We start from the raw sequence: 25345 nt of genomic DNA on the forward strand, positions 1-25345 counted from the left end.
AAAAAAAAGGAGAAGAAAAGAAGAGGAAAAAAACTAATTAGGGGAAATGCAATACTGTCTTTGTGTATATGTGTGTGTGTGTGTGTGTGTGTGTGTGTGTGTGTGTGTGTGTGTGTGTGTATTTCATCAAGTGTTGTTATAATAGTAATGGTCATAGTAGTAGCAGCCCTCCCCCTCTCTCTCTCTCTCTCTCTCTCTCTCTCTCTCTCTCTCTCTCTCTCTCTCTCTCTCTCTCTCTCTCTCTCTCTCTCTCTCTCTCTCTCTCTCTCTCAGGAAAAACACCGTCAGCATGACAGAGAGAGAGAGAGAGAGAGAGAGAGAGAGAGAGAGAGGAGGGAAAAGGAGACACAGAAACAATTTGAGACGAGGAGGAGGAGAAGGAGGAGGAAGGTGGACAAAGTGAGTGGAAGGAGGAAAGCTGGAGATGATTTATACTACCCACGGCGACTCCTCCACGCAACACTATCCTCCCCAAGCTGCTCCTCCCTCGTGTCCCTGGAGGCGGCAAGGAAGGCGATGAGGTTGGCTGGGGACGAGAGGTGAAGGGGAATTATATGACTGACTGCCTGCCTCTCTACCTCACTCAACTCACCAAACGTAAAGAAAATCTAACTGTGTTTAGGTATACGTGGCTGTGATAAGCTGTCCCATCAAGAGTGAGAGATGCATATAGGAAGTAATGGTAATATTCTACAACATTTCTGGCCCGCATCTCGACTCAACTGTTCTTTAAAGCGCTATTTGACCCCTTCTATGCCATGACGCCTTTCCATATTAATTTTGCTTACGATTTAGTGATTTTATACCGCTTCTAAAACTCATACGGGGAATTAAACTGGTGAAAACTCTGGCCATTATTCTTTTGACCTCCATAAATCCTTCCCAATGTCAATAAAATCGTCTAATCATACACAAATCCCACGGTAAAAATTTTCTAGTATAAAAGGGTGACTTTATGTTTCTAAAGAGAGGTAGGCAAGATTTTTACATTACTAACAGGAGAATGAACCTTTGCGAACCCGACTAATCATCTCTGTGGCCTTGGAGGTTAACTTGATAATTCCATGCAAGTTTGAAGCTTACAGACTGTTCTCGTGTTTATAATAAATTCAACAAGATTTTCTAATGCCAATATTAAATCATAGTACTTACTCCATATTGTAAAAAGTTTCTATTAAATTCATATTTCATACTCATATGTTACTTTTTACGCTTCTTGTTTGCCAACTTGATGATGTCGACAAAACAGTTTCTCATCCGTGAATTTTTCCTTGTTCTTTTTTTTTTATCCAGCTCAGGGCTCGAGAAAAATGGTCAAAAATTTATTTATATTGACACTAGTAAGGCACATCGACCGTTGACTGGTAATGATAATATGACACTTAGTCCTTTATTAGAGTAAGGATACAAGACATTTTATGCTCAACAGACACAAGACTACAGGGAGTAACATGATGATCCCCTGAAGCATTCTTTCCCTCAGCTGTCAGTGGCGTGTCCTTCAGAATGTCACTCTGACCCTGCACCAGATCACTTTATTAACCTTCAAGATAAGTCAAAGTCGTAAAAGATTTCAGTTTGGCTCTTCTTTAGCTGTTTTATTTAGCTATTTGTTTATTATTTTTATGTATAAGATTAGATGGTGGCGATGAGAGAGAGAGAGAGAGAGAGAGAGAGAGAGAGAGAATCATTCCTTAGATTAGCGGGGTTCACGACGAGACCTTGGCATCACGAGAGGTTCGCTGTGGGTGGGAACTGTAAACAGAGACAGCAGTTATTAAGGTTACACTGTGTTGGGTCTGCCCAGATTAGATCATGTTAGGTTAATTTATTTCAGGTTCAGTTAGGTTAGCTTACATTAGACAAAGCTACGTTACGGTATGTTCGATTAGCTTGAGTTAGCGCTCTCTCTCTCTCTCTCTCTCTCTCTCTCTCTCTCTCTCTCTCTCTCTCTCTCTCTCTCTCTCTCTCTCTCTCTCTCTCTCTCTCTCTCTCTCTCTCTCTCTCTCTCTCTCGGCCTTGAGAATATCCAGGACTCACGCTTTGCTGGACCACTATAGCATTGTCTTCCTGTTCCTCTCCTCCCTTCAATGTGTCGCTAGCTGGACCCCTCTCTTCCTTCCTCGCCTCCTTCCTCTCCCTCTCTCCACTCCCCAGTCTTCTCTCAGTCCCTACCCATCGCCAGCAAGTGTTTGTTTTTTTCTTCTTCTTCCTCCACATAACATTATAAGCTCCCATCACTCAATATGTTGCCTTTATAACTTCGATATTGTTGAGTATGTGAAGTTAGGTTAGGTCAGAATATTGCCATTACCACCAATACTAGTACTGTACCTCCACCCGCCTTCTCCTCCTCATTATCCTTCCTTCCTTCCTCTTCTCCACTTCCTTTTGGCTTCATTCCTGTCCTCCACCTCTTCCTCCTGCTTCTACATCTTCCTTCCTCCTCCTCCTCCTCCTCCTCCTCCTCCTCCTCCTCCTCTTTCTTCTTCTTCTACACCCTCCCTCCTCCTCCTCCTCCTCCTCCTCCTCCTCCTCCTGTCCACTTAATAAGCTCCCTCACGAGTCCCTCCCATCTTAAGGAGGAGGAGAGAAATCTTACACTATGCCAAGTTAAGTGTCCCTCCACACACACACACACACACACACACACACACACACACACGAGGACCTCACGCCCTCTGCCGTCTCCCTTGGGCAGCACCGGGGTAATCTAGACATAGGAGGAGAAGGGAAGGGGAGGGAAGGGAAGGGAAAGGAAGGGAAGGGAAGGGAGAGCAAGGGAGGAGGCATCATGTGTACTTAATGTGTCTGTGCTTTGAGTCTGGTTATGCCTCGGTATGTGTCTCTTAAAGGTGCTAGATTCTCTCTCTCTCTCTCTCTCTCTCTCTCTCTCTCTCTCTCTCTCTCTCTCTCTCTCTCTCTCTCTCTCTCTCTCTCTCTTCTGCTTTGCTTTGCTCTGCTCTTCTGTGTGTGTGTGTGTGTGTGTGTGTGTGTGTGTGTGTGTGTGTATGTGTATGTGTGTGTCACGAGGTTAGAGGCACGTAATCAAGGTAACAACGATAACCTTTCTTACCGCGTGATAATGGAGGCACAGAGACGACTGTTGCATCTGAACCCAGCCACTGTGAGGAGCCCGGCGCGCCCCAGCCAGCCCCGGGGGAGTGTGAGGGTGCTGCTGGAGGAGTCCCAGAGCACCTCCGCGACACTCCGCAAGGGCGATTAGTGCCGATACCTGACGCGGGGAACGAAGGAGAGAGAGAGAGAGAGAGAGAGAGAGAGAGAGAGAGAGAGGGGTGGGGGTTTCCGGTGAACAGATCTCAGTACTTGACGCATTCCTTGTACTACATCAAACAGTCTCTCTCTCTCTCTCTCTCTCTCTCTCTCTCTCTCTCTCTCTCTCTCTCTCTCTCTCTCTCTCATGTTGCTTAATCCCTTCTTACATTACTATAATCACATTGCTTTCCCATCCCCCTCACTTTCTTACTCTCATTCTAATCCATTCCCTCTCTCCCCCTCCCTCTCCTGCCGGATTCGCTTCACCCACACCTGAAACCTTACAAGCATGAGTGTCTGCTGTGTTGTGCTCCTCAGTAATCCATCATCAGTAATTAAGTGTTCCCTGCCCATTCCTCTCTCCCCGATTCAATGCAGCTCGTCACCTGCAGGCACAACAGAGACAGGGCAAATGAAACACGTAAGAGCGAAGAAATGAAGTAAGGAGAATAATAATGCAACATAGAAGCTCAAGATAAACAGTAGGGTATTGTCAGACAGTATGAGGTTATTTGTGATAAGCTACACTATCTTATCTCGAGAGCGTGACGTGAAGAAGTTAACCATGACGCAATTTCATATTCATTTTGCGTGCTATTTGCTGATTTTAAAAAGCTTCAGAAACTTATATGGGTGATTAGAATAGTGAAGACTGTGGTCATGAATCTTCTGACCTCCATAGACCCCTCCTAATGTTAATAAAATGGTCTAATCATACTCAAATCTCAAGGTAAAAATGTTTATCAGTAGTGAAGGGGTTAAGTTAGTTGGATGGAGTATCTTTAGAGAGGAGATAAGATGTCACTCCTGGTGCTGCTTCTCTGTACCGTCAGGGTGCATCATCACCAACCGTCTATATCTACGGGGTGACATTTCATAACGTGTGAGAAAATATCGGCTTTAGTAATGACGCATATTGTCCTGAGGTTCTTTTTGGACACCTTCCCTGCCACTCCGAAACTTGAAAGGGCAAACCAATAATCCCTGTGTCACGCCACTTCTTTGTTTTTCTTTTACGTGGAGTCAGCGGCGTGAAAACTGTTTAAAATCAATCCTTGCTGCTTCTACGTAAGAAGGAAGAAATGAAGTAAGAAGAATAATAAATGCAACATGGAAGCTCTCGAGACAAACAGTAGCGTATTGTCAGACAGTATAAGGTTGTTTGTGATAAGTTACACTATCTAATGTTGAGAGCGTGTCATGAAAAAGTGAAGTAAGTTGGGAGAAGATAAGATGTGTCACTCCTGGTGCTGCTTCTCTGTACTGTCATGTTGCGTCATCACCAACCACCTATCTCTAAAGGGTGACATTTCATAACGTGTGAGAAAATATCGGCTTTAGTAACGACGCATATTGTCCTGAGTTTCTTTTTTGACACCTTCCCTGCCACTCCGAAACTTGAAAGGGCAAAGCAATAATCCCTGTGTCACACCACTTCTTTTCTTTTTACGTGGAGTCAGCTGCATGAAAACCGTTTAAAAATCAACCCCTTGCTGCTTCTGCTCTGCTTCCACATCCACGTCCTCCTCCACCGTGACACAGCCTCCACTTCTTCCACGGAAAAATTATGAAGGGTATCATGTTAGCAATAAAACAGATAATGAATAATTCGAGTTAATAGACCGCTGTGTTGTGTTTGTTATTTGAGACAGAGCGTGGAGGAGAAAGTGAAGGAGAGGAAAGAAGTGATAGTTAGATTTGTGTGTTGAGAGGAAGAAGAAAAGGAAGCGTTATAGTCTTCAGTGTAACTAAGCTCCTCCTCCTCCTCCTCCTCCTCCTCCTCCTCTCTTCTTTGTCACAGGTCTTTCATTAAGGGGAATAGACAGCTCAGCGTTCCCTTCCCCTCCCCCTGTTCTCGCCAGCTCACCATAAACACACACTTTGTATTCCAAACAAAACGTTCGAGGCGTGGTGGAAAAAATGTAACACAAACATTAATTGTATTAGTTGTCACACGCCGATAAGAGAAAAAGAATGGGAGAGAGGGAGAGGGAAACAGGCTGGCTTTGTGTGACGGTGTTGCGAGTAGAGGAGGAGGAGGAGGAGGAGGAGGATGGGGAGGGGAATGAGGAGGAGGAGGAAGAGGAAGGCAATTACTATGTTCTAATTGTTAATGTTGTGGTTAGGTTCTGTTTTTCCTTCAAGTCAGCAAAATAGTCAGTCAGTACATCAGTCAGACAGTTGGGCAGGTAGGAAGGGAAGCAATCAATTAGTCATTCAGTAAATCAGTCAGTCAGTCGATCAGTCAGGGAGACAGCCAATCCGTCACTGTTCATAATCAGTCATGTATCAATCAACTCCATTAGTCAGCACTCCTGTCAATTGATCTGTCAGTCAGCCACCAAGCTAACCAATCAGTCAGTCAGTCAGCCAGCCAGCCAGCCAGCCAGCCAGCCAGCCAGTCAGTCAGTCTCTCACTCAATCAGTCACTTCACCAGGCACTCAGTGAGGCGGATAGTGCCACAAACTTAACATTATTATAACTTTCCAAAGCCATCTTGTTTCGTGCCACCTCCACCACCACCACCACTTCTCAGCCACAACACCGCTACTCCACATCCACCACCACCACTACCACCACACCACCAAACATTGATACCCCGACACTAAGCAGTGGTACTCATGAATTACACAACTTTTCTTTTGTGAGGAAGTGAAGATCTGCTAGTGTTTGAAATCTCTTATAATTCTTTGCGAAAGCCGTGACATTCATTACCTTCACCACTACCACCATCACTACCACCACAGTAACCATTACAACCATCAGTACACTACCACTACCATTATTGCAACTACTAATGCTACTATCACAATCACCACTTCTATACTTCTACTAGCGCTATTACCACCACCACCACCACCACCACCACCACCACCACCACTACCACAACCACCGTCACTAACGAGATATATAACTAATCACAACTTATTAAAGAAAAGAGGGGAAATTTTTATACATCATAACTGACACAAAAAACTATCATTAATAATAATAAGGATAATAATAATGATAATGATGATGCTAATTATGATGATGGTGATGATGATGATGATGATGATGCTCTTCTGGTGTCAGCATGAGTAAGAAATAATTACTTTGGACTTCTAATGCAAGGAAATAGTACATAATGAGCACATCAGAGGAGCACTTCACTAATTATCACAGAGAGAGAGAGAGAGAGAGAGAGAGAGAGAGAGAGAGAGAGAGAATTGTGTCCTTGTCTGGACCATTCTCCACAGTAGGAGTAACTTTTGACGTGTGTGTGTGTGTGTGTGTGTGTGTGTGTGTGTGTGTGTGTGTGTGTGTGTGTGTGTGTGTGTGTGTGTTCATGAATACATATTTACATCCGTCTCCGTCTCTCTCTCTCTCTCTCTCTCTCTCTCTCTCTCTCTCTCTCTCTCTCTCTCTCTCTCTCTCTCTCTCTCTCTCTCTCTGCAGTTTTGGAATTCGCTGTCTATTGTGGTTTTGTTCATTATAATGGGCCATGGTCCAACCTTGTTATAGAGAGAGAGAGAGAGAGAGAGAGAGAGAGAGAGAGAGAGAGAGAGAGCTGACACAAACAACAAACAAAACACAAGAACAAACAATTATCAGCCTTGACATCACATCCTACCTAACCTCCTCCCTTCACAGTAAGCTAAACCCTCTTTTCCCTCAGCCTTCCCATGCACCGACTCAGCTGCTCTTAAACCATCTAACTAAATTTAACCTAACCTAACCATCCTGCCCTCACCAAAGTTAAACCTGAACCTGAATGACCTGAATAAACTTGAACCTAACCTAACCTAACCCTTACTACCTTAACTTGACCAAACTATCAGCCTAATCTAACCTAACCTAACCTAACTTAACCAAACCAAACCTTATTGAGAGAACACGAAGAGAAGCAATGGGAGGAATTCTCAACACGGACATAGCGAGTCTATCCAACATTGTCCCTGCCTCCTTCAGCGCCTCCTTCGCGTCCCAGGGAGACACGTGAGGGGCGCCTACTGGAGTGCGTGGATGCTTAAGTGCGTGCTGGCGGCGGGAAGGGTGAGAGGGTTAGCGGAGGAGGAAGAGGGAGGGTGCAGAAAGGAATGCCTGGAGTGTGTGAAGGCAGGCATGGTCTCCACTGCAATGCCAAGAGAGAGAGAGAGAGAGAGAGAGAGAGAGAGAGAGAGAGAGAGAGAGAGAGAGGGAGGGGGTGAAATGGTGATAAACTCATCCATGAAGATTTCCCCAAAAAAATACAAGAAAATTTTACCCTAGAACCATTTTTCTGTTGATGAACTTGACCCCTTCAATACTGGCACACATTTTTACCTTGAGAGTTGTGTACGATTAGACCATTTCATTGACATTAGGAATGGTCTATGGTGGTCAGAAGATTAATGACCAGAGTCTTCACTATTTTATTCCGCCACAAGTTTCTGAAGCTGTATAAAGTCACCGAACAGTGAGCAGAATGAGTATGGAAACGTGCCATGGTACTGAAGGGTTTAACGCAACCTAACCAAGCCAATCCTAAGCAACCCTAATTTAAATCGTCTTAATCTAACCTAACCTAACCTAACGTAGTTTATAATAAGAGGGGTCTCCAAGCGCACAGGTTCGAATCCTGTCCACGGTCCGAGTGTAGGTTGGGCTTCCTCACTCGGAGCAACGGTTTCCTAGCGGGTGGGCTTTGAGAAAGGTGATATCCGAAAAAGTATCCCCTTTAGCCCATAAATTCCCGTGTAAAGCCCACATGGTATAAATAAAAAAAAAAAAAAGACAAGTTAAATAGAAAAGGTTTAAGCAAATTAGATCAGATTAAAATGATAAAAAGATAAGAAAAAGTAAAAAAGTTAAAAAAAAAAATAGATAAAGTAGTTACATAAGATTAGCCGGGTGGGTCAAGTTAAATTGTTACGACGTAAAGATAAGGTAAGGAAAACGGAGAAGGAGGAACTGTTGAGAGGTTCAGCTGCAGGAGGGATGGTAAGGGAAGGTTTACGGTTTAAGGGGCGGCGTGGAGGTGGGAAGGGACACGGCATAGGGAAGTGTAGGAGGAGGGGAAGAGGAGAACCAGAGGGAGGCAGGACAGTGGTTGGATTATGAGGGGACAAAGGGGGAGTTTACGTCCATGAATAAACGAATAGAATGAGTGGATAGCCCTGAGAGAGAGAGAGAGAGAGAGAGAGAGAGAGAGAGAGAGAGAGAGAGAGAGAGAGAGAGAGAGAGAGAGAGAGAGAGAGAGAGAGAGAGAGAGAGAGAGAGAGAGAGAGAGAGAGAGAGAGAGATTCAACACAGATATAAATGGAAATAAACCTAGAAAAGATAAATATAGATGAATAGAGGATGACCATCGAGAGAGAGAGAGAGAGAGAGAGAGAGATGAAGCTGTCATTCAGTAGGAGGAGGAGGAGGAAGAGGAGAAGGCGAACATAAGGAGGAGGAGGAGGAGGAGGAGGAGGAGGAGGAGGCACCGCACTGACTGACATAATCTGGCTAATGCTTCACTTACGGCAGGAAATTCATGAGTTCTGAGCGTCCCTCATGAGAAAATCTGCCTTGAATGTGTAATGTTTGGGGGTCATGATTAAATCCAGCCAGGTAGTAATTGGCGGCGGCGGCGGGGGTGGTGGTAGTGGTGGTGGGAGGGAAATGGGTAAAAGGAAAGGACGGGAATGGATGGCAGGAATGGAGATACGGGTGGTAGGTACTCGTAGATAGTGGTGTGTGGTTGATTAGGAGAGAGAAGGGAAGGGGATGATGGAGAGGTGATAGGGATGAGTGGAGAGGGATAGGTCTGTCTGTCTGTGTGATAGATTCGTCACCCTCCCTGAGATGGGTGACGCGGACCTTTGCTACGTCATTGGTGGCCCGCAGATGAAGTGTCGTGTGATGATATCAGTGCTGGATGCGGTGTCCCTTGTCCAGCGGAATCTCACTGACACGAAACAAGTTGCGTGTGAGATACACCGATGGAGAGACTAGAACACTGTATCCAGGAGCCGCTCTGCTGCAACTGCGAGAGTGAGAGGAGGGGATCGAGTGTATAGGTGGTTGCTGTGAGGAATAGGAGAGGTGGAGGGGATATAAGGTGGAGAAAGTGGAAGGAGCATGAAGGAAAACAAGAAGTAGGAGCATACATGTAACAATTGTATGACCAGGACAAGGAAGGGAAGGGTATACGCATGACGGAGAAAATGAGGGATGGAGGACAGAAGTGAAAGTACGACCTGGAGGGGCGCTGCTCCCTTGCCGCTCTCGTTTTCTCTTTAGATTTTTCATTTCGGTTTTCACAATATGAACTTTTCTCTTTCCTCTTTTTTCCCTCCCGTTGTGTTTCGGGAAACACTTTCCAGTTTGAAGGAATGTTTTCTTTAGTTTTTAACCATTTTCATCAAGTTCTTTTAAGCAAGGTTTCTCGGAGACTTCTTTGTGCAAGAATTGATTCAGAAAACTTTTTTTTTCCAGGTTACGAAATATTTGAAAATAAAAAAAAAAAAAGCTTCGCCACTTTTTGTTCTTGGATTTCTTTGGAAGCTGTGGTTGGTAGCGGCTCTGTGCCGTGAAAGGCGACACGCCTCGCTGCGGGCTGGCTGACTGCTCCGCCTTCACACACGAGGACAGGCCGCCCTTAGACACACTGCACGGGCACGCGCAGGACTCAAACTCGCCTTGACTTGGCGGGGAAGCGGCGGTAAGGCGATGAGACCTGCGTCAGGGACACGAGACTTGTGTCGATTCAGTGTGTTGCGGGTCGTCTCGAGTGACATGATGTCAAAATGTGGACTGTGTGTGTGTGTGTGTGTGTGTGTGTGTGTGTGTGTGTGTGCGCGCAACATTTTGCGAGTATATAAGTATAGGTGGAAGGCTTGCTATCAGCATTAAGCTCCAATTTTGCTTATCGGAAATGGAGGACACATGAATCACGTGTTTCTATTAAGTTGTAATCACATTATGCACCGTGGAGCTTCCCTTTGTTCACCCCAACACCCTCCCTGACCTGTCCTCCCGGGCACGTCTCTACCACCACCACCACCACCACTGCAACAGCAAGGGGTGCCGAATATGAGGCAGTCACCTGCTACGTCGCGGGCCAGGTGTCTCTCCCGATCCCGTGAGTGGATGTCATAAGTAAGGAGCTCCTCTTCAGCACGCGCCTCGCTCAGTGTCTTGAGGAAACTGCTGACCGTTGAGGGTGTCCACGTCACAGAGTCGTTGTGACCATAGCAACACTTGAAATCAAACCCTCGTAGAGGAGTGCATGACAGCGTTAGTAATGGACAACAACCAGCACGAGCGCCGCGTCATGCGGGGCAGTAAAAATCTGTAAAACTTATGGTGTTCAAATTATTCTTTTCATGAAAGTTCAGTTGATGGCCAGCAGTGCATCAAATTTTACTGCAGTTTAATGCGCCAGAGAGGTCCAGGTGACGTGAATGGCCGGATCGCCGCACAACGGGTGACGGCTGTCTTCCGGGGACGACCAGGACGAAATTATCTTTTGCTATTTAGCGAAGCGGAATCGGTGGTTCAGTGGTCCTGCTGTGGCTGCAACGAGCTGCGTGAAGCAGACCTTGCAGTGGAGCGGGAGGGCCAGGGCCAGGAGGAATGAGGAGAGGACCAGCAAGGCTTTACTGCTAATAAATGCATATCACGAAACTGATCGAATATATATGAGATCAGGGTAGAGAGCAGAGAGTCAGTGAGGCGCGGCTTGTGACTCTTGGCTCCACCTTGTATTTTCATTGCTTCCTGGTGGAGGGTAGAGGTGAGCAGTACACTCGGCCACCTCACCCCGCGGCCCGTACCACATCCACCCCGCCCCGCACCGCAGTGCCCTAGGCGATGCTGGGCACAGGTGCAGAGAAAGAATGGAGAGAAGGGAGCGGCGAATCTCAAGGTCATCGATAGTGCTGAGGCTGTGAGCTGTCTCACCTGTTTCTGGGAAGCATTTAGCCCAACACAGACGCAGCGGAAGTCCTTACAACAGGTATGAGTGTCCATTTCTCGGAAAGTTCATCTGAGTTTAACAGCGCGGAACTCTTGAATAGCATACACCTACGTGTGTGTGTGTGTGTGTGTGTGTGTGTGTGTGTGTGTGTGTGTGTAGCTTTTATGTAACTCTTTCTAGTTGACAGTTTATTCTTACACCTGTTTACAGAAATACACTTGTGCTTAGTGAAGTTGTATATTATTACTCAAACACAAACAAACTTGACTCCCTACTAACTCCAAGATTGATGCGAGGCTTTCTGCTTTGTGTGTGTGTGTGTGTGTGTGTGTGTGTGTGTGCAGCATCACATTCTCAGCACAGATGATCGCAAAGGTCTTTCTGGTATTTCCTTACCATGAGCGACCATTGTTTCGCTCAGGTGAGATCACGGTTGTGTATCCAATAACCTGCCACGACGCGGAACACTGGGAAGATTCTCTCTCTCTCTCTCTCTCTCTCTCTCTCTCTCTCTCTCTCTCTCTCTCTCTCTCTCTCTCTCTCAACCAAACTCGAGATGAGCAAAGCAAACCTCCAAGGTCGCATCCTTACTTTGTTTACATATACATGCACGAGGCTCGTTCGTAGGAGGAAGAGGGGTAGGAGGAGCCGAGTGTGGGTTGTAGCAGCATAGGTGCGGCGTGACGTCACCCCATCAGCTGTAAGGTGGTTGGTCTGCTGGGAGAGGGAGTGAGGGACGTGGGGAAGGCATGTGGTGGGTGGATGGCTTGGTCTCGCTGCGGCTGCCCCCTCGGCTCGGCTGACGGACGAGAACGGTTCAGTAAGGTTTGTTCCATGATAGAGGGAGGTTGCGTCGGACTCCCGCTCCACCCAGAGAACGCTGCTCCCAGCGCTGTATATTCGTAATAACATTGCCGTCTGTTGAGTGCCTCGCCTTTTAGTGTTACGTGCGTGTTGGCTCCAGAATAGCAAGGACTGCATCATATTACTTCCAGAAACGGGTAATTAGTGATTGAAGAGAGCTTATCGAGTGTTACTAAGTGAGGGCAGGTGAGGTTTTGTAGGCGTGGGTGTGTCACTGAACCAATCACACCAACGCCTCCCCGACCACGCTCCCTCCATGCCCACGCCTCCACACGCTCCACGCTGCTGGGGAATGTGGATCAAGGTGTGAAAGTGTGTGTGTGTGTGTAAGAAACTTGCTCTTTTCCTGGATCTTCTTCGGACTGTGGGTGAGGCAATACTAACAGTTAACCTGAAACTTGAACTGTCCTACATACGGAGAAGTTTCTATTCCTGGCATGTCGTCATAACGGTGATTGGGATTGGAAAAGACTAACGCCGCACGCCGCCTCCACCACTCAAAGCCGTAAGTTATAACCATTTATCTCGTCAGTCATATCCATCACAGTCTTTGCACTCCTGCCAGCTTACTCCTCTTACACTCCTGCAGCATCACCAACACGACGCTGGAATAACTTGTCAGCATCATTGTCTTTGTCACCATCCATCACAACCACTGTTTTGTTTACCTCGTGCTACCAACACAAACAACATCAGCAACCAGCTCTATGTGTCACCACCAACGTCTATCACAACCTCATTTTTTACAGTTATCAACACCTAATCGTCAGGAACACTCGTCACCTTTCCTTCTCTGTTATTTGTCCACGTAATTGTCATCGGCGTTCATCATAATTTCTCTGTTCCATGTTATTTGCTTATGTGCCATCATCATTCCGCACAGCTTCACCATTCGCTGTCTTTTTGCTTTCCTAAATGTTTACCTCGTTTACTTGTTTGCTTATGTTTACCGTTTGCTTCGTTTACGACACCACCACCACTACGACCCAGACGGCCCTGCACTTCGAGGCCTCTCGGTGTAATGCAACAGTTTAGCATAAAGTCATTCTGTTAGAGTGCGGCTTGGTGCATTTCAACTTTGCCTGACATGACTCCCAGCCACAACTCTGGGCCACGGCTACCTCTATACGTTCACGACCTTGTAAACATTACTTAGTGCACCTCGCTGGGAACGTCCAAACACTCAAACATTACGAGGCCCCAAACATGATAAGAGTTCGTAGTGTTGCTGTGTAAAACTTCATCCGGTATTACTATTACAACTGTTGCTATCGCTACTGCTGCTGCTGCTACTGCTGGTGTTACAACCCCGCCCACCCCTGCGCCGCCTGCTGCACAAACACAAGGTTACGTTCCCACAACATATCATTTTGACAGCACGGGGATAGCATTTGAAGGGGGAGAGTATGCACACACACACACACACACACACACACACACACACACACACACACACACACACACACACACACGGGTGGAGATATTTGGGTGTGTCTCCTTTCACGTGTAGCCCATGTTCACCTAGCAGTGAGTAGGTACGGGATGTAAATCGAGGAGTTGTGACCTTGTTGTCCCGGTGTGTGGTGTGTGCCTGGTCTCAGGCCTATCCGAAGATCGGAAATAATGAGCTCTGAGCTCGTTCCGTAGGGTAACGTCTGGCTGTCTCGTCAGAGACTGCAGCAGATCAAACAGTAAATCACACACACACACACACACACACACACACACACACACACACACACACACACACACACACACACACACTTCCTGAATTACACCCAATTATAAAAAAAAAAAATTGAGCCTTGTATAATTGCATTTATTACAACCAGTATTTTCTCCTTACGTCAGCACGGCCCGTCCTAGCGCCTGTTTGTCTTTCCTCATGAATTTATCGCATTTTATTGATACGAGTGCTATCATTGTTGTGTTGCAAACTGTCCCCTTTTGGTGAGTCCCTGAACAGCTCACCCGAGAAGCCCCATTACGGCCGCGTTTTGCCTTCCTCGTGCGTGATCGGCCCTGTGCCTCGCGTTCGTTTGGAAGCAAGGAAGGACATTTATATTTAATAGATTGTAGCTTGTGAAGAATTGAAGGACGTGGATTCTTGTCGTACGCCACCGGTTAGTAATTCTCCTTCCCCTTTATCCTTATATAACCCAATCTCATCCCCCTAACCTAATCTAATCTAATCTAATCTAACTTTACCTAACCTCACTTCCCTTGATCTAACCCAAGCTCATCTCACCTGACCTGACGTAACCTAATCTTAACTTATATCTGTACTCACTTCGCCTTCTGATCTGATCTAATCATATCTCCCCAAACCTAACCTAACCTAACTTCATCTATCTGCCACTTACAATCATTTAATCACAGCAGACTCATTTTGATCCCTCACTCACCACAGACTCACTTCACTCCCTCACTCACTCGCCACTGAATCTCTATGGGAGGGCTGGCGGCGTGGTGGTCAGTATGTGAACTCTGCCGTCATGTCACTTCTAATGTTTGTAATGCTTGCTCTAACTCCCTGTGCTTGGATCGTGTGTGTGTGTGTGTGTGTGTGTGTGTGTGTGTGTGTGTGTGTGTGTGTGTGGATATCTGATTGTTGAAGGTGGCATTAGGAAAAGCTTTAATTGTGATGTAGAAACCAGAACCAGAAAAAGTCATTGCTAGGATAAAACAACACGTGAAAAGGGAAAAGTTACAACCAATGAATACAAAACAAGTGGTGCAATAGAATGTAAAAACAATAATTCCGCCAATAAAACGTATATAGAAGGAGGGAAACACGAGAGACGATACGCATCACAGGCAGAAAAAAAAAAAACGCTGTATAGCCATGGTAACAAAAGTCATCACCCTCATATACCATTGTGCCTGTATTCTAAAGCACCCTGACCTCTCATTACCTCAATTTTCAAAGGCCATAGTGGTTGTTAGTCAGATTTCATGCCTACTTTTCTTTTCCCCATTGTAGAATCTTTGCTAAACAATACAGAACCACGTAAACGCTTCGAAACTCGAGATCACTAGAGCTTGCTGAAAGTGGCCGAGATGTAATATCGAAACGTTTGCGGATCTCTACTTAACACTGGACTCCGATGACATGGCAGCGCGAGGTGAAGTGCCATACACTGAAACACTTCTGAGAGATACCTCCATAACTTTTCAAAGACTCTAGTTGAAGTAACGGGTTTTGTTAGGTTATTTTTTACAGTTAAGTAACAGATAAACTATATCACTACATTATGAACGGGTAAACACTCTTAAACACCCGGTTAATCTCTGTGGCCTTTGAAAATATAGACTTTGTGAGAGAGGAGAGTGTTTCAGAACACAGCCAGAGTGCAGAATGCCACGTAAAGCTTGGCCAGTGATGTGTGGTGGGTGGCAAACTTTGGGGTCATACGGTATGTGCGCCTGGCCACCTCCACCTGCCGCGGTACGTTTTCTAATATCTCCCTATGATACAACTTTTTGCGGTGAGGTGGGAAGAGAATTAAGCAAGGCGTGTTTTCCCGCTAGAGTGACCTCGTAGCGTCTATCTTTACAAGGAGTTTTGTTGACATTTTTTTTCTTCTCATCCTATTTACTAACCTTGCAGACTACTATGGCTTCTTGAATATTGCGACCTTTGAAAATAATTCTTGTGAGAAACCAAAGCCTCTCATAATACAAGCTTTTTCCTTTAACCTTAACGAAAGTGTAGTGCAAGCTTATGTAACTAACATATACGCTTATACACACATACACAATAATAGCAAAATGAGTATATTCGAATAATTCCACTCCTTTAGTCGTCTGGAATTACTGAGATGAAGCAACAAAGGTGGCACTGTCATTAGCGCTCAAAGGCTTAGTAATATCACGTGTTCCCTTTTTTCCCGCTTGCCTCGCCTTTCAATAGTCCAGAATTACTCAGAGGAAATTACAAAGGTCGTATTGTCATTAACACTCAAAGGTTTAATAATGTCACGTGTCCCTCCAACCCCCAACCCCTCTCTCTCTCTCTTTCCACTGTTTCTTGTGTCAATTAGAGTACAGGTGATTCCGTGAAGTGAGTGGCGGCGGCCTTGTGGTGCTGTCTTCCTGGTTGGTGAGGGACGGGGGAGAGGGATGGTCAGGCGGCGGCGGTGAGAGTGATGGTGGTTGTCGTCCTGTTATTACACTAACGGCATGCCTGTGTGACTCAGCCCCCCGCCATGACAGGAGGCGAAAGTGGCGGCATGAGAGAGAGAGAGAGAGAGAGAGAGAGAGAGAGAACGGGGATACAGAACGAAAATATTTATACAAACAGCTATCACGAACGCAAAATATGGAAGAGTATGTTTGCCTGAGTCGAGTGAGTAGTCTGCTCTGCGAAGTTGAGAGAGAGAGAGAGAGAGAGAGAGAGAGAGAGAGAGAGAGAGAGAGACTACTCAACGCCCCTCTACGTGACTCAAGCCTCGATTTCTGAGTATTGAGACGATAATCGATTTTTATTTGCATGAGTAACGATCAGCGACCATGCCTGGCCTTTATCGGGCGTCCTCACGCTGTCCTCGCCGCCCCCGCACTCAGCACCGTCATTTGGCCGGCAGCACTTGGCGGCGGCAGCTTCCTGAACGTATTAGTCATTGCTAATCCCTCACCTGCTCCGGGTCTTATGTTATGCAGCACAGGTGTTAGTCTTGCTTCATGCCTTGGAAGTGGTGGCGTAGGTGGTGGTGGTGGGGCCGGTTGGGGTGTGGGGTACACTGAGTGGTTCGTGGTTCCTCTGTGTTGAGGTTTGTTTCATGTGTCACACTTGTCACTTAAGACCCGCGTTTTGTTACGTTCCTGGTTCTTCTGTCATGTGTTTGATTCATTTTTCACTTACGAACCACATGTTGTAACGTTTCTAATCCTTTTTTTAAAGTTATTGTGGCTTTCAAGCATGTGAGAACTCGACTAGTCATCGCTGTGGCCTTTCAGCGTTAATGAGAGTGCAAGTGCTTCAAAACACAAACGAAACAAAGAAAGATTCATGCACTAAATTTTCAAAACATTTCACCACCAGTTCACAACTCTTAACTGTGATTCTAGGGAGATGTATACAAGTTGGTGGCGGTTGAGAGTCAGGGCTGCAGTGTTTTATTCCTGAACATCAACCGTTGAAGATGTGAGACGTGTAGTGAATGCCAGCCGAGAGTTGTGGTGGAGTGTGAGGAGGCGGTCTTGAGTGTGTGAGCCAACGCCGCGGCAACTCGAACCCCAACACGCTGGCAGCCACGTGATCTCGATGCCTGCACATGCTGAGACTTCAACATCTCTACCCACTCGTTGCTGTCAGGCCCACATTCTTAAACGCTTTGTTCTCTCATAATGACAGATTTTAAAGGCCACAGAGGCGATTAGGCGAGTACTTCGGCTATTTTTTTCTCTAGCGATAGTGTATAATCTTTTGAAATATCTATAGAGTCTTGACAGCATCTTTAAATAATCTTATTCAGGCCTTTCTCCAATAAATAAAAAAGCATATAAAAAAGAAATCACGTTTATTGGCTTGAAAATATCTTGTTCCTCGCTAGCCACAAGACGTCTCACTTTACCTACTTGCGGATAGAAAAAACAAGAGGAGGGGGAGAAGCGGCCGCGGACTTGATGAAGATGAGGCAGCCAAGGCTACTCTCCCATTGACTTTGTTTCCCGCCTTTCTGAACATTCTCCCCTTCTGACATTTCCCCCTGTTTACATATTTAACCGCTGACCGAACCTAATACAAAGCAGTGATGGCAGTGGTTCCGTTCAGTGTTTCCGTATCATAGCTCGATCGGTGCAGGGGAGCAAATGTATACAAGGGCGTGGGAGAAATCTATGAGGAGAGAATTATAATCATGTCTCGTGTGAACCTTATTGACACTTTTCCTGCAGCTGTGACTCAATCTGTGCTTTATTTCACATTGTTCCCGTGCTGGCTTTAACCACTTCAGTGCTATGAAGCGTTTGCATATTCATTTTGCTTACTATTTAGTGATTTTATACAGCTTCAGAAACTTATGTGGGGATTAAAATAGTGAAGATTTTGGCCATTAATCTTCTGACCTCCATAAACCCTTCTAATGTAAATAGAATCGTGTAACCATACCTAAACTCATGGTAAAAATGCTTCCCAATACTGAAGGGGTTAATGGCTGTGGTATCGGTGGTGGAAGTGATGTCCGGACAGGAAGGACTCCGGATGTCACGTGCGGAAAACTTTCGCCACGGGTTGAGGTTCACAGTACTGTATTAAACACTCGTCCTGCTGCGCGGCGAGTTGCTGCCACCCAATGGAGTCTGTAATGCGGCTGTCCCCTTTAGTGGTGTTATTTTTGAAGCCTCAGATTGCAGCGCGCGTGTGGGTAGAAGGTGAAGGGCGCGAGCACCACCTGTAGAACCACCCACGCCCGGCAGAAGACAACCCCCGCCACGCCGCCATTCGCCAGGTCAAAAATCAATCGTTTAATCTGTGAAACATTAAGATGGTTTATAGTTTTTGGTACGCGTTTGCTCTTGCCTGTTAGAAGCAAGATCGAGGCTGAGACGTGGAGGGGAAGGGTCAGCTGAAGATACTTACTCAGAGAAAAGAAAATACCATCTCTTGCTTCGCTGGAGTGTATCAGGGAGAGGGTGGCGAGTCACTGTGAAGCGTGAGTCATCAACCAATATAAGTGTGTGTGTGTGTGTGTGTGTGTGTGTGTGTGTGTGTGTGTGTACACCGAATGCTTGCTTGTGAGTTTTATTTCAAGATGTATGTATTTTATAGGTTTATTTTTGCGCTGAAATATTTATTCGTGTAATTTGTCAGATCATACAAGTGTTGGTCATTATTATTGTACTAGTTACTATCAGTCCATCTGTGTGTGTGTGTGTGTGTGTGTGTGTGTGTGTGTGTGTGTGTGTGTGTGTGTGTGTGTCAGAAGTCAGCACTCCTGAAGCAGCGACTCCCTCCTCGGCATCAGATGGAAAACCTGCATCATTACGGAAGACAAAAAAGAAAGCTACAATTGTCAATTAAGTAAAAGCTCCATTACCTCCCTGAACTTTTTTTTTTTCCTTCTTGCTTTGCTTCTTCTCTCCTATCCGCCCCTCACGGTCTCTCTGTCTCCACTTCTATCGCTGCTTCCTATCTGTGCCATCTTCCTTCCTGCGTTTCGTCCCGTGCAGGTGGCGGCGGGAAGGAGCGAAAAGGCCATTGGTGTTGGAACTTGTTGGAATCACTGCCTGGAATCGATGGAGATAGACGGCGTGGCTCTTGCGTCGCTGCTCCTCCCGGGCACTTTCAATCGGTGGTAATTCTTTTTAGTGAACTTTGCCGTCTATACCTGTTTGTGTATGTTCTGAATGTCATTTTCCCTCTGCTGTATTGTTGTTCCTTCATTGGCTTTACTAAGATGTTTACTGAAGACTGCTTTGTCAAACGTTTTGAGCGTCTTATCATTGCTTCTTTTAACAGGTGAAGTGGAAGTTGTCAATTGAAAAGGATGTTTTCATGATTTTATATTATGGTCGTAGTTTAAATAGAATCTACATTACCAATGAAAAAATACATACGTGGAAACCTTTATAATCGTCTGTGGCATTTTACAATAGGCCTAATGAAAGCACCAAGCGTATAGGACGAGGGAGATCCTGAGGTGTGGCGGGGAGCGGTCAGTCCAGCAGCCCCGCGGGACTACTACCTCCCTGCGCCCAGCCGGCTCGGCCCGGTCACGTCTTTACTGCACCACACCGGGGCGCAGTGAGGCACTACAACGATATATATTAACATAGCTATCGCCGTAAAGCAGTGAGTGTCGACCCTCGGGCACGGATTGGCTGCTCTTTACCGAGTATTGCCAGATAATCAGTGGAAGCATATTAATGGCGCCGTAAACTGCACCAAACGTGTCGACCGAGCCGGGGCAGGCAGGCGGGCAGGCACTCCTCTTAATTGTAAATTCCCTCCATTCACTGGACCTAACTGATTGCTAATCAATAACCTCCGCCGCCTGAAACACATTGCGCTTCATGTAAAAATCTCAGCCCGTGAATGCCGCCACTGTGTCTGCTCGTGTGTGACCAGTTAACCAGCACGCCTCACCGCTGGGACGCCCCTCGCCGCGACCTACTGCTGCTTTCGCTTTCTTTATCAGGCTAGCAGTGTTTGGCAAAGACAGACAGAGAGAGAGAGAGAGAGAGAGAGAGAAAACATTAATAGAACATGCGAGGCAGGTATGGGGGAGTCAGATCCGTGTGGAGACAGGAGCCTGGCAGGAGGGTGGCTGAGGGGGAGACAGACAGTCAGACAGAGCGAGGTAGGGAGAGGAGAGAGGAAGGTGGATGGGGTGTGGGTGATGACGTGTGCGTAGTTTTGCAACGCGGCCACGTGAGTTGTACCGGCATTCCACCACACTTCCTGCTGCAATGGCAAATGTGCACCGCCTCGCCACACCTGTCCAGTGCAATCCTGCGACTACTAATTGGGCACGCTGTCATCTAACCGTGATTTTGTGAGGAAGAACTACGTATATATTCACTGTCGTATATTAACTTTTCACTACAGAGAAGAATGCAGCGAATGATGATGAAAAATAAGAATCTTACTGTACTATTCACCTTTACTATCATCCACATTGTCATCCTCGTATCATCATCAGCCTCTATAGTTCCACAGCCAGACATATTCCTCAACCTTTACCCATCTCAAGTCATCTTAATACACGTATCTGATCTGCCCGTGTAACTCCACCTTACCTTCTTTTTTTTTCCCCTTCCTTGGGTTTCCTTTGTTACGTCAGGACAGCTTCACAGAAACGCCCCAACTTTCTCTCTGGGAAGTGAAAGCTAGTGGGCGGCCAGTTTAAGGTCCGTCGTGGTTAAAAGATGCTACAGAGGTGACGCAGAGGTGAAGTGGTAGTGGTAGTGATTCATGTTGGGGAATCTAATTGGGCCAGTACATAGGTTAGGTCGGGTAAACGAGATGATTTATTAAAGATCATTGTGGTGACTGAGAGGACACAAGCTAGGTTAAGTGTAGGTTAGCGAGCTACGGGGAGGAATTCATTGACCAACGCTACAGTGAATGAGTAGAGTAGGTTTTGATGTGGTGGTGGGAGTGCAAGTACTCTCCATAGCCCTAATAAATGTCACTATGAAAAAACTCAAGGGATTTGGTGAGGGATTCATTCACGACACTTGGGTGAATGAGAAGAATTGTTGCCATGAAGTAACTGAGTGCAATAGAGGCTTTGAAGAGGGAAGATGTAGTGCATTTATTTATGGAGGAAGATGATGAATGGGACGAGGATTACAGAGGCTGCCTTGTGTATGAGTACTAGACCGAGAAGCATTTTTTTTTTACCTCTCTCTCTTTTCTTCAGTCTCTTTGTGTTCTTGAGCTCATAGTGCGAAGAGCTCCATTCTGCCATACCGTCCTATCTCGTCTATTAGTCAGTGCTGCGTAGTGTATACTCAGACAGCTCATAAATGAATCTGTTGTTGCTTATCCTTCGTGGACATGTGATGGGCGGCGAGGCTTTAATCATACCAATAAGATGTACGATTTGAGAAAAGTTTAGCCTATTATAAGAAAATAATGTAAAAAAAAATAATGTAAAATAATTAATTAATTTAGCAGTACGGAAAATTATACCAGGTTAGAGTTTTCGTGCGTTGCATTATGCTTCCTGGGATGTGATCTACCAAACAACGCCACCAAACATATTATTCCATTTACAAAGCTGTACCACATGATGGAGGTGAGAGGGAAAGGCTGTCTGTCCACACGAGTCTCCTCAGCTCCATCTCATGTCTGTTGCCAAAGCGTCATGAAAATTAAGTAGAGAATAACGCGACTGTATAGTGAGTAGCATGGAGAATGTTCTTTGTTTAGGTCGTGCCCCGCTATCAGAGAGAGAGAGAGAGAGAGAGACTTAACAAATGTGTGTGTTTGTGTGAGAACTTGAATCTGTGTGTGTGTGTGTGTGTGTGTGTGTGTGTGTGTGTGTGTGTGTGTGTGTGTGTGTGTGTGTGAGTTCACCGTCGTAAACAGGGCATGAGGAGAGACTGGGCACTGCTTGGATAGCAAACTTAATGCTCATCTTGATACGGGATACTTTAGTTAATGTTGAGGATGAGTCACTATGAGAGAGAGAGAGAGAGAGAGAGAGAGAGAGAGAGAGAGAGAGAGAGAGAGAGAGAGAGAGAGAGGAGCGAAGGTCAGTGCCCGTCTTATCACCCTTCAAGTCCTCCCTTATTTCTCCCCCAGAAAGAGAGAGAGAGAGAGAGCAGTTACAGCCACACAAAGCATTGTCACGCAGCAAACACACAGCACAAGTAGACCAGGTATATTTTTAGCTCAGAATTGTTATCTCACTGTGCTGTTGACCCGTGCAGCACTTCAGGCAACGAGTAAACTTGAATGTCTTCTTTACTCATAATAAATAAGATCTTGTGTTTTGAGGGGTGACTTGATGTCTTGGTGGTTTATTATGCCTTAATAACGAAAGGCATCATTAACTCTAGTCAAATAACATCAAGAATCTAATGAAAATGAGAGCCGTGGTGTTGAAAGGTCAAGACGCATAGGAAGAGGTAGATTTGACTCATGTGTGCGTTGTCGGTGTTGATTCAGTATGGTTTCAGATAAGATTAGACCAGTTTATGAAGAGCAATGGTCGTGGACACAGATATGGGAGGGAATGTCACCTGTATGGCTGCTGTGTGTCTACTGTAGAGTCGCACGTGACCAGGGCAGGGCAGCGTGCATGGGTGGCCCAGTGGATTGCTGTCATTAGTTCATCTTATTTTGGTTAATGCAATAATTGTATTAATGGGTTCAAAATTGTGTTGCGATATCTTGACTCTTCTGGGCGCCGTTCGCATCCTGTCGCAGTCTATTAATATCCTCAGTACAATGACACATTTTCATGATTTTTCTTCTTACTATTTGGTTATTTTATGCAGCTTCAGATACTTATGTTGGGATTGAAATAGTGAAGACTTTGGCCATTAATCTTCTGACCTCCATAGATCCTTCCTAATCTTAATAAAATCGTCCAGTTGTACTCATAGTAAAAAATGCGTCCTAGTACTGATGATAACGATGATAATAGTTTTGACCATTTTTCATGTTTGCAAAGCGGCGTAGATATCTTAACATGGCCAGGAAAGAGAAAGGATTAAAAGCTGTATCAAAGAAATAACATCCGGACTAATTTTAGACACAGACAACAAAGCTATAGTAATGCATACAAAGCAAAAGCCTACATAGATGCATAATATTACAATGCAGACAGTAATTGTTCTCTTGGTTATCATTTGTTTTTTCAGTGCACGTAGCGTGTGACTGAAGGGATAACTTGTAGCACGACTGTTTATTCGCGTTATAACAGCCCAGAGGTGCGGAAGAGGGAACTTCTCAGCGTCAAGAAAGTCTTAATTAACCTTTGTCAGCCGGTAGGGATGAGGGGAGCTGGTGGGGAACTAACAGAGAGGAAGAGAGGAAAGGGGGGATGGGAAACCAGATGCCCTCCCACCACCACCACCACCAGCAGCATGAAGGGGACGCCCGCACCAGTCCTGCTTCTGTCCCTTCTGAGTTGTTCACTTTCCACTTATCTTTCCTTTTCCTCCTTCACCTCTTCTCGTAACAATTCCTCTCCACTCAGCCTCCTTTTTCGCTCTTTTTTTTCACTTTTTAACTTCCTTTGGGCAGTCATGGAAGGATCTACCGCGCGGCACAAGCAACAAATTATTATGTACTACCTTCACCAATGCACATAAGAAATTGACGATCCTCGATAGTCTTCACGAAAATGCTGTGTTCCTTCGCTCAGACCTCCCTTCTAACGTCGCGCCAAATTTAGTGTAGTCTCATCCGTACCTCTGGGCCCTGGTCTCTTCGTTGGCTTGCTTCGTCGCCTTCCCCTGTTCACGTCTAGATCCATCATTCCCCAGGCCCGACATATTCTAACCTAATCTCACCTATCACTCTTCATTCTCTCTTAATACATTCATGCTGATACATCCTCTCCTAATATGTGTCTTTTATCACGACTACAATGTAAATTTAGCTGCTTCTCATACACTAAACAATCGTAGCACGCTCACAATTCACAACTACAACTCCTATTGGCCAGTGAGGAACCGAGAAATGCTGTCGAGAACATTCATTAAAACTTCCTTCAGCCGTGGGATCCCTGGTGAAGAAACTGAGCCACCAGCGGGAGTCTGTCTTGCGTCTGGCCTTGTAAATACCGTTCTTTCTTCTCGTGATTCTAAATGGGTGGGTTGTCGAGGGCGTATCGTGTGTCTTGGGTGGGGGAAAAATGGTAGCCGTTGTTTTGCTGTCTGTGTATGTATGGAAGTATGTTGGGAGATGGGAGGATGTTAGTGTGTTGTTTGTCCCTCTCTCTCTCTTCTTCTCTCCTTCATTCTTCCCTCCTATCCTCTCCTATGATATCTATCCTGCTTTCCTGTCCTCCAGCCTATCCCGCACAGTCTCAGTTCTGCCTTTCTTACTCCTTTTCTCCTTGGGCCTTCTTTCCCTGCCTCTCCCATGTCCCCATAACTAGCATCGTCTCTGGTTTGCCTTTCCAGCCTCTCCCATGGTCTCTAGCCTGTCTTTTCTTTGGTGTACCCTCCCCAGCCTCTCCCACGGTCTCTTCTGTCGGTCTTATTCCCCCATCTCCCTCCCCGTGGTCCGCCCCGCCTCTTCACGAGTCATCACGGCAAGTAAAGCAGCCTGCAGGGATGTTCTTGCTTCTCCTACACCTCATTGATCACTACTCCCCTCTCACCTGTGCGCTCTCTCTCTCTCTCTCTCTCTCTCTCTCTCTCTCTCTCTCTCTCTCTCTCTCTCTCTCTCTCTCTCTCTCTCTCTCTCTCTCTCTCTCTCTCTCTCTCTCTCTCTCTCTCTCTCTCTCTCTCTCTCTCTCTCTCTCTCTCTCACACACACTTTCTGCAGGTAATGTCACACCGGAAGTGCCAGTTTTCCCATTACCATTCATGAATACCGACCTGGAAGAGAGAGAGAGAGAGAGAGAGAGAGAGAACTACTGGGAGATAAAAAATGAATAAAATTAAAAATGTACAAAAAAGTGTAAGAAAATTGATAGACTAGAAAAAAAGGAAATCAACAAGTGAGAAAATAAATGTGAGTGAAAATATATGAAGACAAGAAAACAACAAGAACAACGAGAGAAGGGAAGGGGAGGGGGAGTAAAGAAGATACCACTGGAACGAAGTATGGAGTATGAAGTGTGAATTATGGAGTGTGTGTGTGTGTG

The 25345-nt window shown here is 45.8% G+C and overlaps 1 protein-coding gene across 18 annotated transcripts in view; it reads left to right on the forward strand.

The window, feature by feature from the left end:
* Positions 1–25345, forward strand: part of LOC123505399 (protein draper-like) — a 551274-nt gene that overhangs the window by 466539 nt on the left and 59390 nt on the right. For 6 of the 18 annotated variants that reach the window (XM_045256619.1, XM_045256629.1, XM_045256630.1 and 3 more), the window contains exon 1: positions 12004–12573. The exons of 1 other annotated variant lie outside the window; for it this stretch is intronic. The gene's annotated coding sequence lies outside the window, so the exon portion shown is untranslated. Of the gene's footprint in view, positions 1–11037; positions 11244–11998; positions 12574–25345 lie in introns of those variants that run through there. 11 more of the 18 variants (XM_045256627.1, XM_045256620.1, XM_045256626.1 and 8 more) reach the window with 7 other exon arrangements.

The sequence above is a fragment of the Portunus trituberculatus genome, chromosome 18, assembly GCF_017591435.1.
Source record: "Portunus trituberculatus isolate SZX2019 chromosome 18, ASM1759143v1, whole genome shotgun sequence".
Classification (NCBI taxonomy): domain Eukaryota; kingdom Metazoa; phylum Arthropoda; class Malacostraca; order Decapoda; family Portunidae; genus Portunus; species Portunus trituberculatus.